General features: G+C 40.2%; 1 pseudogene; it reads left to right on the top strand.

The window, feature by feature from the left end:
- Window positions 1-7,006: 7,006 nt before the first annotated feature.
- LOC147005309 (protein FAM220A-like) lies at window positions 7,007-7,783 on the top strand (annotated as a pseudogene).
- Window positions 7,784-14,693: the final 6,910 nt, after the last annotated feature.

Genomic DNA, 14,693 nt, shown 5'->3' with positions numbered 1-14,693 from the left:
GTCCTGAGTTTCTCTGAGATTTCACATCATACATATAAATGAGTAAGTGTTTGAGTATTATTTCAGTCTACTTCATGGTATGTGTGTTAACCAGCCCTATGTTGTTTTCTGTGCAATTGCTTAATTGATATCTCTGCATTTATTGACAATGTTGTGCTCCTTTGGGAAATCATCAGAGTGCTATAGAATGTATTATGAACCTAATTTATCACTGATTTGAACTCCTTACGATCTACTTCTTAATGCTGTAGCCTTACATTATTACCTGTTTGTATTTTATATCTATGGAATTTTGCTTACATGTAGACCTGTGAACTACATGCCAGAGGACGTTTCAGATCAACTAGAACTAGTATTGCAGAATGTCATGAATCACCCTTTGAGCATGCCTACTATAACTGAGCCAGCGCCCTGTGGAGAAGCACTAATTGCTGTTACTCTCTGAGCTACCACTCCAGAATAATAGAACATACATTAGATTCAAGAAGAATTACCTTGACATAATGTAGAATATTGATATTTTTAGATACATGTGCCAACATTGCATATATTCACACTGTGCTCTGGGCCCTCCAAAGCTGTTCATTTGTAATGATGACTGTGTAAATGAGTGCTATTAATTCTTCTTAATGTCTTGATGACTTAGACATCTTACTAGAGTTGTTTTTATAATTTAGTTGGAAAAAGTTTCTGTCATCCATAAATAATGAAACTGTTTATCCCTTGTTCTTCAGGGGACAGTGCTTGACTACACAATTTCTAATACACCTTTGGCATCAATTTTGAAATAAGTCATTTAGACATAGATTTAATCTTGCTGTACTTTTATTAGGTTAGTAATACCAACAATATTTCTCTCAACATTTGTTTGTCAAAAGGTGTCTTATTGTATTTGTTGGTTAATCACATTAGCAGGATTTCAAATTACTTTTATTAGGTTCAGCTTTCTCATTGTGATTATTACTTTTTTTCCTGTTTACTCACATTAGCGTCACCATGTGTCTCAGACAGTAAAAAATCTCACCCGGGCAGTGATGGTGTATGTCTTTAATCCCAGCATTTGGGAGGCATAGGCAGACAGATTTCTGAGTTCGAGGCCAGCCTGGTCTACAAAGTGAGTTCCAGGACAGCCAGGGCTATATAGAGAAACCCTGTCTTGAAAAACAAAAACAAAAACAAAACAAAAAAAAACATAAACAAAAAAAGACGATTAAAAATGTCTTTTAAAAATTTAATCCAGTTTGCCATTCATTGAAGATTAATACAGCCCATGTGCCAGATTCCTTAAACATGCAAATATGTGTTCTACATTTTACAAATTAACTTTCCCATTATATCTCTCAAATACACTGTGAATAGAGGTTGTATGTTTCCATGAGAAGTATTGTTTTGGTGTGTGTGTGTGTGTGTGTGTGTGTATTTGTGTGTTTTGTGTGTGTGTGTGTATAAAATGCCCTATCGGGATATATTTCCTGCCATGAAAGAAACATATCTTAGTATGTTGTATAGGAAATCTCTGTTTATTCTAATGCTTTTAAAATGAAAACATAAATTTTAATAAAATTAGTGTGTATTGATTTAATCTTACAATAACTTTACTTTCTCCATCCGTTTTTATTGATATGATTTTGATATATAGCTTAGAAGAAAATATACTGATATGTTATATCTTTTATGGATACACAAAATAAAAAAATAATAATACAAATTGTCAGTTTGAATTGATGACAAGAAATCCTGTATGGAGAGAGAATTTCTCTTTCTGGTGTGGCCTGTCCTCTTTCTAATACAACTTCCTTACCAGTTTCTGGTCAGGAGGGACATGGATGGGAAAGGGAAAGCAGAGGAGACCACAGACTTCCTTATCATAGATTGTCCTCTCAAGACCAAGAAATCTGCTCTTTCAGCGGATTTGTGAACTGCTACATCCTAAGAGATACAAAGGAATGGAGAGTCACAGGGATGGAGAGGCAAGGACAGCAGTTGTAGCTGAGGCAGAGGTCTTAGCAGTAGCTCCTTTCCTAACCAGTGTCAGGCCCACTGCATGCTAAGGTGCCTGACTCAAGTATTTTCTATTGATTGCTATAATACATAAAAAAGTATAAGCACATCAACAAAGTCAACAAAGATGAAAATGGAGTTGGAGATCTGAATACTATAGCTTTGACTTCAGACATGGAAATGTAGAGTTTGGATTTGCAGGGGGGTTTCCTGTCTTACTTTGGGGATTACAGTTAAGTGATTGAATGAATCTCAGAAGAGACCTTTATCATTGGAGTTTTAACATTGTTGATACTGCATTGTTGATACAACATAGTTTAGACTTTGTGTGCTTTGGAAGTTGGACTAAATGCATATTTTTATCATGCTATGTGTAGATATGGCCCACAAAGTCTCATGGGTTTGAAGGAGCCTATAGAGCCCGGGAGTTGTATACGCTTGGCCCAGGGATTGGCACTATTTAGAGGAGTGGCCTTGTTGGAATAGGTGAATCACTGTGAGTGTGGGCTTTAAGACGCTCAACATACCTTCCTGAAAGCCAGTATTCTGCTAGCAGCCTTCAGATGAAGATGTAGAACTCTCAGCTCTTCCTATATCATGCCTGCCTGGATGGTGACATGTTCCTGCCTTGATGATAATAGATAACCTATGCACCTGTAAGCCAGCCCCAATTAAATACTGGTCTTTTAAGGGTAGTCCTGATCATGGTGTCTGTTCACAAATGTAAAACTCTAAGACACATGTATAATGCATTTCTGTGATTCCTCCTCCATTCCTCCTTGTGGGGAGCAGGTGTGGCAGCAGTCCCAAGAAGGGACTGCAGCTAAGTCTTATGACTTGCACCTGACTTCCTCATACATCTGAATATAAGCCACAACCATCGTGAGAGCTGCACAGGTGTACCAGGACACTGGCGAGTCCATTTTGGTGGAGATATGCCCCTGCTGCCCTGATTAGCTGAAGCTGCGTACCTGGTGAGGTGATGTGGCCTGCTGTACGTGGATGAGAACTGAGAGTATTTAAGAGTGAGAGGCCCAGGGCTCGAGGGGAGCTATAAACAAGAAGAAACAGGACTGAATAAACTGCTGTTAGAAGGACTGGTGGTCGTGTCATTCTTGCTGGTCGAGAGTGGACACGACACCTCCTCTCTCATTTTCCTTACAAACCATTTAAATATTCTTCTTTACAAGGATTTTCTTACAGTCACATCTTTGGTGTTCTCTTGTGACCCACAGAGTTTAAATAAGGCTGTCTGTGGGAACCTGGTTTTCAACCTTTCCACTTGAGTCCAATCCATGCTGACCTCTCTACAAAGATCTGCCAGTAGCCAAAAGTTCAGTAGAATGGGGGATGGGCCCACTGAGCCCCTCACTGTTCCTTACTGTACTGGTGAGGTCTCCACTCTTGTGCAGATAGCTGCGGAGTTGAGAGACAGACCATGGTTTCCTTGGCTGTGCATGAACACAATATTGCATTTCCATTCCTTCTTCTCATCTTCTGGCTCCTGCACTCTTTCTCCCTATATTCCATAACGCACTGAGCTATATAGGGCATCCCATAGGTTTCCAGGTTGGAGTTAAACAGTTGGGTGTTCTGTATGTAGCCTTATACTGTGAGCAGACATGAGTCTCTGCATTCACCACAGTTGACAGCACAGGCAACCTCTCTGGCTAATGCTGGCTGTAACCTTTGTCCATGAGAAAAATTACAAACATCCAGTAGATAGTTTGGAATCACATCTTTTTAAACAACTGTCAAAAGTTCCTACCCAGGAACTAAGAACTTCTAATATCTTAAGCTGTAATAACTGCACATAGGTAATTGATTTGTCCATTATGGTTGGCTCTGGCTGGAAGGTAAAATATTGAGTGTCCCAGTAGTTCAGATTGATGTAAGACATGGATGCTGGGTACAGACATGATCATGCACATGTCCATGGTCATGGTAAAATGACAAAGGGAGCAAACACTGGAGTTAGAAAACCTACGAAACATATCAGGAGTCATAGATGCAAGCTTCGCCAGCAGAATACAAGAGATAGAAGAGAGAATCTCAGGGGCAGAAGATAACAGAGAAAACATTGATACAACAGTCAAAGGAAATGCAAAAAGGAAAAGGCTCCTAACCCAAAACCCCGATGAAATCCAAGTCAATGAGAAGACCAAATCTAAAGAGAATAGTTATAGAAGACAGTGAAGACTCCCCCCCAACTTAAAGGGCCAGTAAATATCTTCAACAAAATTATAGAAGAAAACTTCCCTAACCCAAAGAAATCGATGCCCATGAACATACAAGAAGCCTGCAGAACTCCAAGTAGAATGAACTAGAGAAGAAATTCCTCCTGTCACATAATAATCAAAACACCAAATGCAGTAAACAAAGAAGGAATATGAAAAGCAGTAAGGGAAAAAGTCAAGGAACATATAAATGCAGATCTATCAGAATTATTCCAGACTTCTCAACAGAGACTGTGAAAGCTAAAAGACCCTGGGCAGATGTCATACAGACCCTGAAAGAACATAAATGCCAGCCCAGGGTACTATACCCAGCAAAACTCCCAATTACCATAGTTGGAAAAAACCAAGATATTCAATAACAAAAGTAAATTCATACTTTATCTTTTCATAATTCCTGCTCTATAAAGAATAATAGATGGAAAGCTCGAGGAAACTACACCCTAGAAAAAGCAAGAAAGTGACCTTTCAACAAACCCGAAAGAAGATAGCCACACAAATATAATTACATCTCTAACAACAAAAATTTCAGGAAGTGACATGAATTTTCATTACTATCTATTAACATCAATGGACTCAATTCCCCCCAAAAAGACATAGACAAACGGACTGGGTACGTAAACAGGACCCAGCATTTTGTTGCATACGAGAAACCCACCTCAGTAACAAAGACAGACAAGACACTACCTTAGAATAAAATTTTGGTAAACAATTTTCCAAGAAAATGACCCCAAGAAACAAGCTGAAGTAGCCATTCTAATAGAGAATAAAATAAACTTTCAACCAAATGTTATCTAAGAAGATAAGCAAAGACACTTCATACTGGTCAAAAGAAAAGTCTACCAAAATGAACTCTCAGTTCTGAACATAGATGCTCCAAATGCAAGGGCACCCACATTCAGGAAAGAAACTTTACTAAGTTCAAAGCAAACTTTGCACCCCACACAATAGTAGTGGGAGACATCAACAACCCATTCTCAGCAATGGACAGATTATGGAAACTGAACTAAATAGAGACACAATGAAATGAACAGAAATTATGAACTAAATAGATTTAACAAATATTTATGAAACATTTCATCCTAAAGCAAAAGAATATACCTTCTTCTCAGCACCTCTCAGTACCTTCTTCAAAACTGACCATACAATTGGTCACAAAACAGGCCTCAACAGATACATGAAGAATGAAATAATCCCATGCACCCTACCAGATCACCAGACTAAGGCTGGTCTTAAATAACAACAATAACAACAGAAATCACACATACATATGGAAGCTTAACAACGCTCTACTCAATGATTACTTGGTCAAGGAAGAAATAAAGGAAGAAATTAAAGGCTTTTTAGAATGTAATAAAAATAAAGACACATCATACCAAAACTTATGGAAAACAATGAAAGCAGTGCTAAGAGGAAAACTCATAGCTCTAAGTGCCTCCCAAGATAAACTGGAGACAGCTTACACTAGCAGCCTTGACAGCATACCTCAGAACTCTAGAATGCAGGGCATAGTGATTCACGCATTTAATCCCAGCACTGGGGAGGTAGAGGCAGGTAAATTTCTGAGTTGGAGGACAGCCTGTTCAATAGAGTGAGTTTTAGGACAGCCAGGGCTACAGAGAAACCCTGCCTCGAAAAACCAAAAAAAAAAAAAAAAAAAAGAAAAAAAAAAAAGGAAAAGAAAGAAAGAAAGAAAGCTCTACAACAACAAAAAAAAAAGCAAATACAAGGACTAGACCATGGGAAATAAGCAAACTCATAGCTGAAATCAACCAAACATAAACAAGAGGAACCATACAAAGAGTCAACAAAACCAGAAGCTGGTTCTTTGAGAAAATCAACAAGACAGATAATTCCTTAACCAGACTAAGCAGAGGGCACAGAGACACTAATCAAATTAATAAAATCAGAAATGAAAAGGGAGACATAACAAGGAAATATATCTTAAAATAACTATTCTGTTCATTGAATATTAACAATTCAAAATATTAAAATCATGTTCTACAAAAAATAAATGAATAGAAAAGAAAAATAAATAAAAATAAAAGTACTGACTGCTCTTCCAAAGTTAAATTCCCAGCAACCACATGGTGGCTCACACCACCTACAATAGAATCGATGCCCTCTTCTCATGTGTCTGAAGACAACTACAGTGTACTGATATACATAAAGCAAATAAATGATTATACAAAATATTTTTTTAAAATCAGTACATTTGTAATTCAACAAACACAAAGCCAATGTCATAGTTTATTTACTGTTCCTTCCCTTTTATAACTCATACTTTCAAGACATCATTAAAAATTTCTCCATTCAGGCTCTGAAGCCCAGCTCGGAATGCAGGTGGTAGCTTGTGGAGAGTGATGTGAGGCTCAGCTCCCAAGTGACCTGCCAATCTGTTGGTCTCCCTTGCTCCCTGAGATCACTGAGCACTGGCCCTTGGGGAGGAGGTCTTAGGCGATAGGGCAGAGGGAGGTAGGGTGGCCAGGCAGTGGGAGCATCCTGGCTCTGTCACACCAGAATGGCTATCCAGCTGTTGCCCGCAGCTGCTGCCTGCTCCTATGGGGTCCTCTACAAGGGGCTGACCAGCATGCTGCTCATATTCTTTGACCTGGCTTGGCTGCTGTGCATCAACTTTCCCTACCTCTACATCATGGCTTCCATGATGCTCAACGTGGCCTGCAGGTTCATATTGAGATCCACTGAAGGCCATCCTTGACAGATAGGCCTCACCCTGACTCCTGATATCCCTGTATCAGAGGGCACAAAGCATGAGGGCTGGGACAGGGACCCTGGGTGCTTGTCTGGCCAGTGTAAAGCAGTCACAAGGAGGTGACCCGGACAAACCAGCATGTGGCCTTAAGAAGTCAGAAGAGGATACCCAGCCCCTCAGTTGAGCCTTCTTGGACAGACCAGCCTGTAGAAGATAGCCATGGAAAGTTCCGGGCCATGGAGGCAGCATCCTCAGAAATGAAGCATGGTCAGTGCAAAGCCATCCTCTTCACAGTGGCTTCAAGTGTTTCAGTCACTAAAGGGATCAATGGGGAGAATTTCAGCTCCAGCAGCCTCCCTAGGCAAGGCTGTGGCTCTGTCCCCTGCTCCTTCAGAAGAACAACTAGCTGGGGTGTCCCATGTCATCCAGGATGCACTAGGAACTGACTGGCCAGGAAGAGTCCAGAGCCACAGCCAGCCGTGAACAGAACCTCAAAGGAGAGTCCTGGGTGTCAGGACGGCCAGGCCATCCAAAACTAAGGGAAGTGTGATTCCTAAGAGGTGACCCACTAAGTGCTGTCCCCAAGGAGCTAAGCACCGGGTCAAAACAGTCCCACCGATACTCTGAGCTGTGCCAGCTGCCATATGCTTACCCCTATTATGAACTTCTCCCAGAAAACAAGAGGAGATGTGTGTCCCTTGACCATTTCAATCCCATGCTTTCAGAGGAAACAGTAGAAGATGAGAAAACTCTCAAGTACTTCAGATGGTCTGCATATAGTCATGGAGTCACTGGCTCTGCAGTCTTCCAGATTAGCAAGTCTCTGATGCCATAGTGTCTTAGTTAGGGTTTTACTGTTGTGAACAGACACCATGACCAAGGCAAGTCTTACCAAAAAAACAACACTTAACTGGGGCTGGCTTACAGGTTCTGAGGTTCAGTCCATTATCATCAAGGTGGGAGCATGACAGCATCCAGAGCTGAGAGTTCTACAGCTTCATCCAAAAGGCTGCTAGTGGAAGACTGACTTCCAGGCAACTGGGGTGAGAGTCTTAAGCCCACACCCACATTGACACATCTACTCCAACCAGGTCACACCTATTCCGAGAAGGGCACACCTCCAAATGGTGCCACTCCCTGGTCCAAGAATATACAAATCATTACATTCCACTCTGACCCTCATAGACTTGTTAAAAAACACAAGTCTACGGGTGCCATACTAAACATAGCATAATGCAAATGCATTTAGTCCAACTTTCAAAGTCCTCATAGACTATAGCAGTCTCAACAATGTTAAAAGTCCAAAGTTCAAGGGCTCTTCTGAGATTCATTCAACTAATTAACTGTAATTTCCAAAGCAAGGCAGGAAACCAGCAGGGCAAACTTCAAGCTCTGCATCTCCATGGCTGATGTCAAAGCAGTCTTCAGATCTCCATTCCTTTTTCATCTTTGTTGACTGCAACAAACTGCTTTATCCTGGGCTAGATCCACTCCCTGTTAGCAGCTTTCCTCAGCATAGCATCTTTAACATTTTTGAGTCTCCAAGGCAATTTCAATGTCACAGCTTCTTGTTTCAGTGTCTGGGATTCCACTTGATCTTTTGGACTCCTCCTAAAGGCTGGCATCACTTCTCCAGCTCTGCCCTCTGTAGCACTCTAAACTCAGGTTGACCCACTCCACTACGGCTGCTGTTCTTGGTGATTATCCCATGGTACTGACATCTCCAATACACTGGGGTGTTTCACTCCAATGAGGCTTCACCAATAGCCTCTCATAGGCTCTCTTCATGGTGCCAAGCATCAAATCCTTTGCCTGACCCCTTCACACATAGTTAAGTTCAAGAAGAACAATATAGTAGCAGATTAATTTCAAAGGTTGTCTTAACAGTTTCTTTTGCATCTGGCATATGCTGCAGCCATTCAGTTCTTGCTGTTTCCTGTGAACCAGGCACTCGCTGGTTTATGCAGAAGGACGTTTTTGAGCATGTTTTCAATCATTTCAGAAAGACGCTCAGAACTGGGAAACCCTCTAACCACAGGAAATTGACTGATCTACCCCATGTAAGATCAGACAGGAACCCTTTATTAGCACAGAGTTCTAAATCAGGGAGACTCATCCTCAAGGGCTATGCCCTCCACTTCTTGTAAGCCTTGCTTCAGTCATGAAGTCTTGCTTGCCATTTCTACATTGTACTGACTCAATTACCTGAAGCTAGAGGTCCCTTCTCACACAACACCCTCCTTCCCACTGAGTTGAAGTTTTTAATGGATCCACTTTGGAGAAGTTGCATTATTAAATTTATGATAATTTTAAATTACAGAAGAGTTTGAGACTTTTTTACCGACAGAACACAGATGGCAAATGAAGAATTTTTCTTTATCCTGGCCCAGGATTTGTGATATCTTTTACATTAAGATTTTTTTTTTCTCCAAAATAACTCTCCCATTGTGGCTTCTTGATAACTTTAATAAAGGAAATTTAAAGAGTGCACATTTTAAAGCCTCCCTAGCCAAGACAGTGTTAAAAAGAACCATGGAGGAGTTGGGGGGACCTGACTGTACATGTCATTCATATTGTGTCCTAAATTACTATGCCATGGGCTATTTTAGTGTTTTGGTTAAATAATAAAATCTGCTCTTTAGCATAATAAAAAACTCTCCGTTTTATTTACATGGTAGTACTCAAAATATGCTTATACTTTTTTATATATTATAGCAATCAATAGAAAATACTTGAGTCAGGCACCTTAGCTGATGTCAAAACCATTCCAGAGATGTGAAGCTACCATATATACTTATACTTATATACTTATATACAGGATGGAGGCCTAATAAACTTGGAGAGTTTACAGAGTCACACTATGATCCAACTCTGTAGACTTCATGGAATCATTCCTTTTAAAATCTATAATGCTGCTCTCTTCAAAAGGCAAACACATAGATCAAGTATTGCTTCTCCTGAAGTAGAAAACCCCAGCTTCCTAAAAGCACACAGATATTACAAGGAGATAATGGTTTTGACAGCATTTTGCTGACACAGGAGACATTCATGCACAAGAAGAGAAGCATGGAATTCTAGACCTGGGTCCAGAGACTATCAAGAGTTTCAAGGAAGAGTCAGTGAATTTCTGTCTGATCCTGTACTAAGACTTACAAGACAACCACAACTGCTCAGCTACAGGATGTCCCAGCAGCACAGGTGACAGACTGAGCCTTTGTTAGCAGTGGGGGCACAGCAGCATGAAGTGAGCCTGACACCGGTTAGGAAAGGAGCTGCTCCTAAGAACTCTGCCTCAGCTACAATTGCTGCCCTTGCCTCTCCATCCCTGTGACTCTCCATTCCTTTGTATCTCTTAAGATGTAGCAGTTCACAAATCCACTGAAAGAGCAGATTTTTTGCTCTTGAGAGGACAATCTGTGATAAGGAAGTCTGAAGACGGTCTCCTCTGCTTTTGCTTTCCCATCCATGTCCCTCCTGACCAAAAACTGGTAAGGAAGTTGTATTAGAAAGAGGCCAGGCCACACCAGAAAGAGAAATTCTCTCTCCATATAGGTTTTCTTGTCATCAACTCAAACTGACAATTTGCATTATAATTATTTTTTTAATTTTGAATATCCATAAAAGATTTTACATATCAGCATATTTTGTTCTAAGCTATATATCAAAATCATATCAATGAAAACAGATGGAGAAAGTAAACTTATTGTAAGATTAAATCAATACACACTAATTTTGTTAAAAATTATATTTTCATTTTAAAAGGATTAAAATAAACAGAGATTTCATACACAAAATACTAAAATATGTTTCTTTCATGGCAGGAAAAATATCCTGATAGGGCATTTTATATACACACACACACACACACACACACACACACACACACCAAAGCAATACTTCTCATGGAAACATACACCCTCTATTCACAGCGTACTTGAGAAACATAATAGGAAAGTTAATTTGCAAAATGTAGAACATGTATTTGCATGGTTAAGGAATCTGGCATGTGGGCTGTATTAATCTTCAATGAATTGGCAAACTGGATTAACTTTTTAAAAGACATTTTTTATTGTCTTTTTTTGTTTATGTTTTTGAATTTTTTATTTTTCAAGACAGGGTTCCTCTGTATAGACCTAGCTGTCCTGGAACTCACTTTGTAGATCAGGCTGATCTTGAACTCAGAAATCTGCCTGCCTGTGCCTTGCCTCCCAAGTGCTGGGATTAAAGGCATACACCACCACTGCCCAGCTGAGATTTTTTTACTGTCATGAGACACTTGGTGACAGTAATGTAAGTAAACAGGAAAAAAAAAAAAGAAATATTCACACTGAGAAAGCTGAACCTAATAAAAGTAATTTGAAATCCTGCTAACGATATTAAATAACAAATACAATAAGACACCTTTTGACAAACAAATATTGAGAGAAATATTGGTATTACTAACCTAATGAAAGTACAGCAAGATTAAATCTCTGTCCAAATGACTTATTTCAAAATTGATACCAAAGGTGTATTAGGAACTGTGTAGTCAAGCACTGTCTCCTGAAGAACAAGGGATGAACAGTTTCATCATTTATGGATGACAGAAACTTTTTCCAACTAAATTATAAAAACAACCCTAGTAAGATGTCTAAGTCATGAAGACATTAATAAGAATTAATAGCACTCATTTACACAGTCATCATTACAAAATGAACAGCTTTGGAGAGCCCAGAGCACAGTGTGAATATATGCAATGTTGGCACATGTATCTAAAAATATCAATATTCTACATTATGTCAAGGTAATTCTTCTTGAATCTAATGTGTGTTCTATGATTCTGGAGTGGTGGCTCAGAGAGTAACAGCAATTCCTGCTTCTCCACAGGGCACTGGCTCAGTTATAGTAGGCATGCTCAAAGGGTGATTCATGACATTCTGCAATACCAGTTCTAGTTGATCTGAAACATCCTCTGGCTTGCAGTTCACAGATCTACATGTAAACAAAATTCCCATACATATAAAATACAAACAGGTAATAACGGAAGGCTACAGCATTAAGAAGTATAATGTAAGCAGTTAAAATCACTGATAAATTAGGTTCATAATATATACTACAGCACTCTGATGATTTCCCAAAGGAGCACAGCATTGTCACTGAAAGCAGTGATATCATTTAAGCAATTGCACAGAAAACAACATAGGGCTGGTTAACAAACATACCATGAAATAGACTGAAATATTGAAACACTTACTCATTTATATATGTTTCCAGATGCATAGTTGTCCTATTGCTCATCCCGTCAATAAAACATTCTTCTCATCATTTATATGTATGCTGCGAAATCACAGAGAAACTCGGGACAAATGGCTTATTCATTTAACATATCAAAAGCAGGTGCTGGCTGCTACTACCTGTAATAAAATCCTACCTCTTCTGAGCACCTCTCATATCCACCACTTCCCTAAACTTGTTTTTGTCACTGACATTTGCTGCCCTACCCATAACTTACCTTTTCCTGTAAAACCCATGGGTTCCCATAGAACTTGCTTCTCACACTCTTTCTCCCCACTCATCAATTTAGTTGTGAAAGGATATAAAACTTGAGACCTGTGATTCATGTAATTTATGTCAAATAGCCCAAAGAGTTGTGAGCTTTGAAACCTGGGGCTCAGAACACAGCGAAACAGGCCAGGACATGCCCGGGCAGGCCGTCTTTAAGATAATCCTGAGGCTGCTTGGCCATAAAGATAAAGAGAGATAAAGAGAATGACAGGCGGCTGGCCTGGTGCCTCCCTATCTCCTGCCCTTCTGACCTAAGTTAAACATTAAGTCTGCTGATGTTTAAATGGACCAATCATGTGAAACCTTGCCAATTCCTCTCCCAGCCACAGCCCTTTTCTATAAAAACCCCTAGCTCCAAGCCTCCTGGTTGAAACCACTGTCTCCTGAGATAAGTTTCGACCCGGATCTCGTCCATTATGGCTCTGCCAAGGGTCGAAACCACTGTCTCCTGCATGAGATACATTTCAACCTGGAGCTCCGCCATTAAACTAACTCGTGTTTTTACATCAAGATGGTCGTCTGTTCGTGATTCTTGGGTGTTCACCGAATAAGGAATTGAGTGGGGGTTTCCCCACTAGGTTCTTTCAGTTGTAATTCCTTCAGTGACAAACTCAAGTCCAAGTGTACTCTGCACAGCTGAGGCTTGGATGTTTCCAGATGCATAGTTGTGCTATTGCTCATCCCGTCAATAAAACATTCTTCTCAAACATGCCTACGAGTTTCTTGCCCTCCTTTTCATTCATCTGGTACCAAAACCACATGAAGAGCATACAGGACTTCCCATTCAAGGGACTCAGTCTCTCTGAAACAACTTTCTCATATGACTTGCCTGAGGTGTGTAGGTGGCTGGCTTTTCTCAGTCAACTAGTTTGACTCCAAGAGAGTGCACCTCTTCTCGCCCTGTTCTAACAATTCAATTCTGCTCATTTACATTTTAAACACCTCACTGGTTCTGAAGCCTGCTCCCCCTCTTGGGAACACAACAAGCAACTCTGAGTCTCTGTGGCTTCTGGATGCTGCTGCAATAGATGTGGGCAGGAACAAAGGGACACCTAAGACAGTTAACTTGTCTCCCTGTATTGGAAACCTCTTCATTCCCAGAGGCTTCTTCTACTCTGTCTTTTTAATAGACATTTGCTCTACCTATTCTGACTGCTAGTCTTTCCTCCTCTAGTGTGAAGTGTCAATTCAGAAGTTCCTATTTTCCTTACTAGTATTACAAAAGTCACACTGGTGTACAAGTATGCCTTCTAGTCCTGCCCACTTAACATGAATAGAGATGACTCTACTCTGTGACTTGAGACACTTCTCCTTCAGGTCTCTTATTCTTCTTGGGGCTGCCCTAGATATAAATTCTAGACACCAGGACATTTATATTTCTGAAAACTTTTGTTGAGCTAATTCATGGGGCTTCAACTTCCTTCCATCTAGAATGTGTAGCCCTCCATCTTGCTTCTGCCCTCTTGGACAAGTGACCATATCCTTGCCTCCTCCTCTTCAGAGCTACCTGATCTATCTTCACTAGCACCTGGCCTAAGTATTGCAACCCTGTGCTCCTCATTTCTTGCTGCAAATTGCCTGATATGTGCCATAAATTCTCAGTGCCCGCAACCCCCGAGGTTTCTAGGATATGGGAACCATCACTGGATGGAGGGCCCTTTATTTTTCTACTCTGTTCCCTCTTCGCTCCATTTGGAAGCCACGGATATTCTTTAGATCACCCTTAACTTTTACTTCTCCCCTTACCTAACCTACTTCTCACAGGTGTCTTCTTTGTCTCTTCCTTCATGCTCCTGTGGTCCTGGTGTGACTATCTCTTCTGCCTTGGAATCAGAAGATCCTAAAACCGCACACTTTCTACAGAACACTTATCCTAATCACAGCTCAATTAAAGGTTAAAAACTTGCACACTAGATTTTCAAGTTATCTCATATGGAAGCCACTCATGCAACTGCACAAATGATGCTCAAATCTCTTATATCTAAACTTTATCTGCTGCAAGCTGTTTAAAGCTTTTGTCTCTAATTATTTTTGCCTATTTCCCCTCTTATTATTATTATTTATTCTTATCTAATGCAATCTGTTCCATCTTGAACTACCCCTCTTTCTAGCACTCCCAATTCCTCCAGAACTCAACTCTTTCCAAGAATGACTGTCTTACATGTACCACAGGAAAAACTAGGTCTACCAGACACAGTAAT

Source organism: Mus caroli, unplaced genomic scaffold (genome assembly GCF_978045245.1).
Source record: "Mus caroli unplaced genomic scaffold, Mus_caroli_1 scaffold_4, whole genome shotgun sequence".
In the NCBI taxonomy this organism is placed as follows: Eukaryota; Metazoa; Chordata; class Mammalia; order Rodentia; family Muridae; genus Mus; species Mus caroli.
The sequence above is the reverse complement of the archived record's forward strand: the minus strand, read 5'-3'. Positions and strand labels throughout refer to the sequence as shown.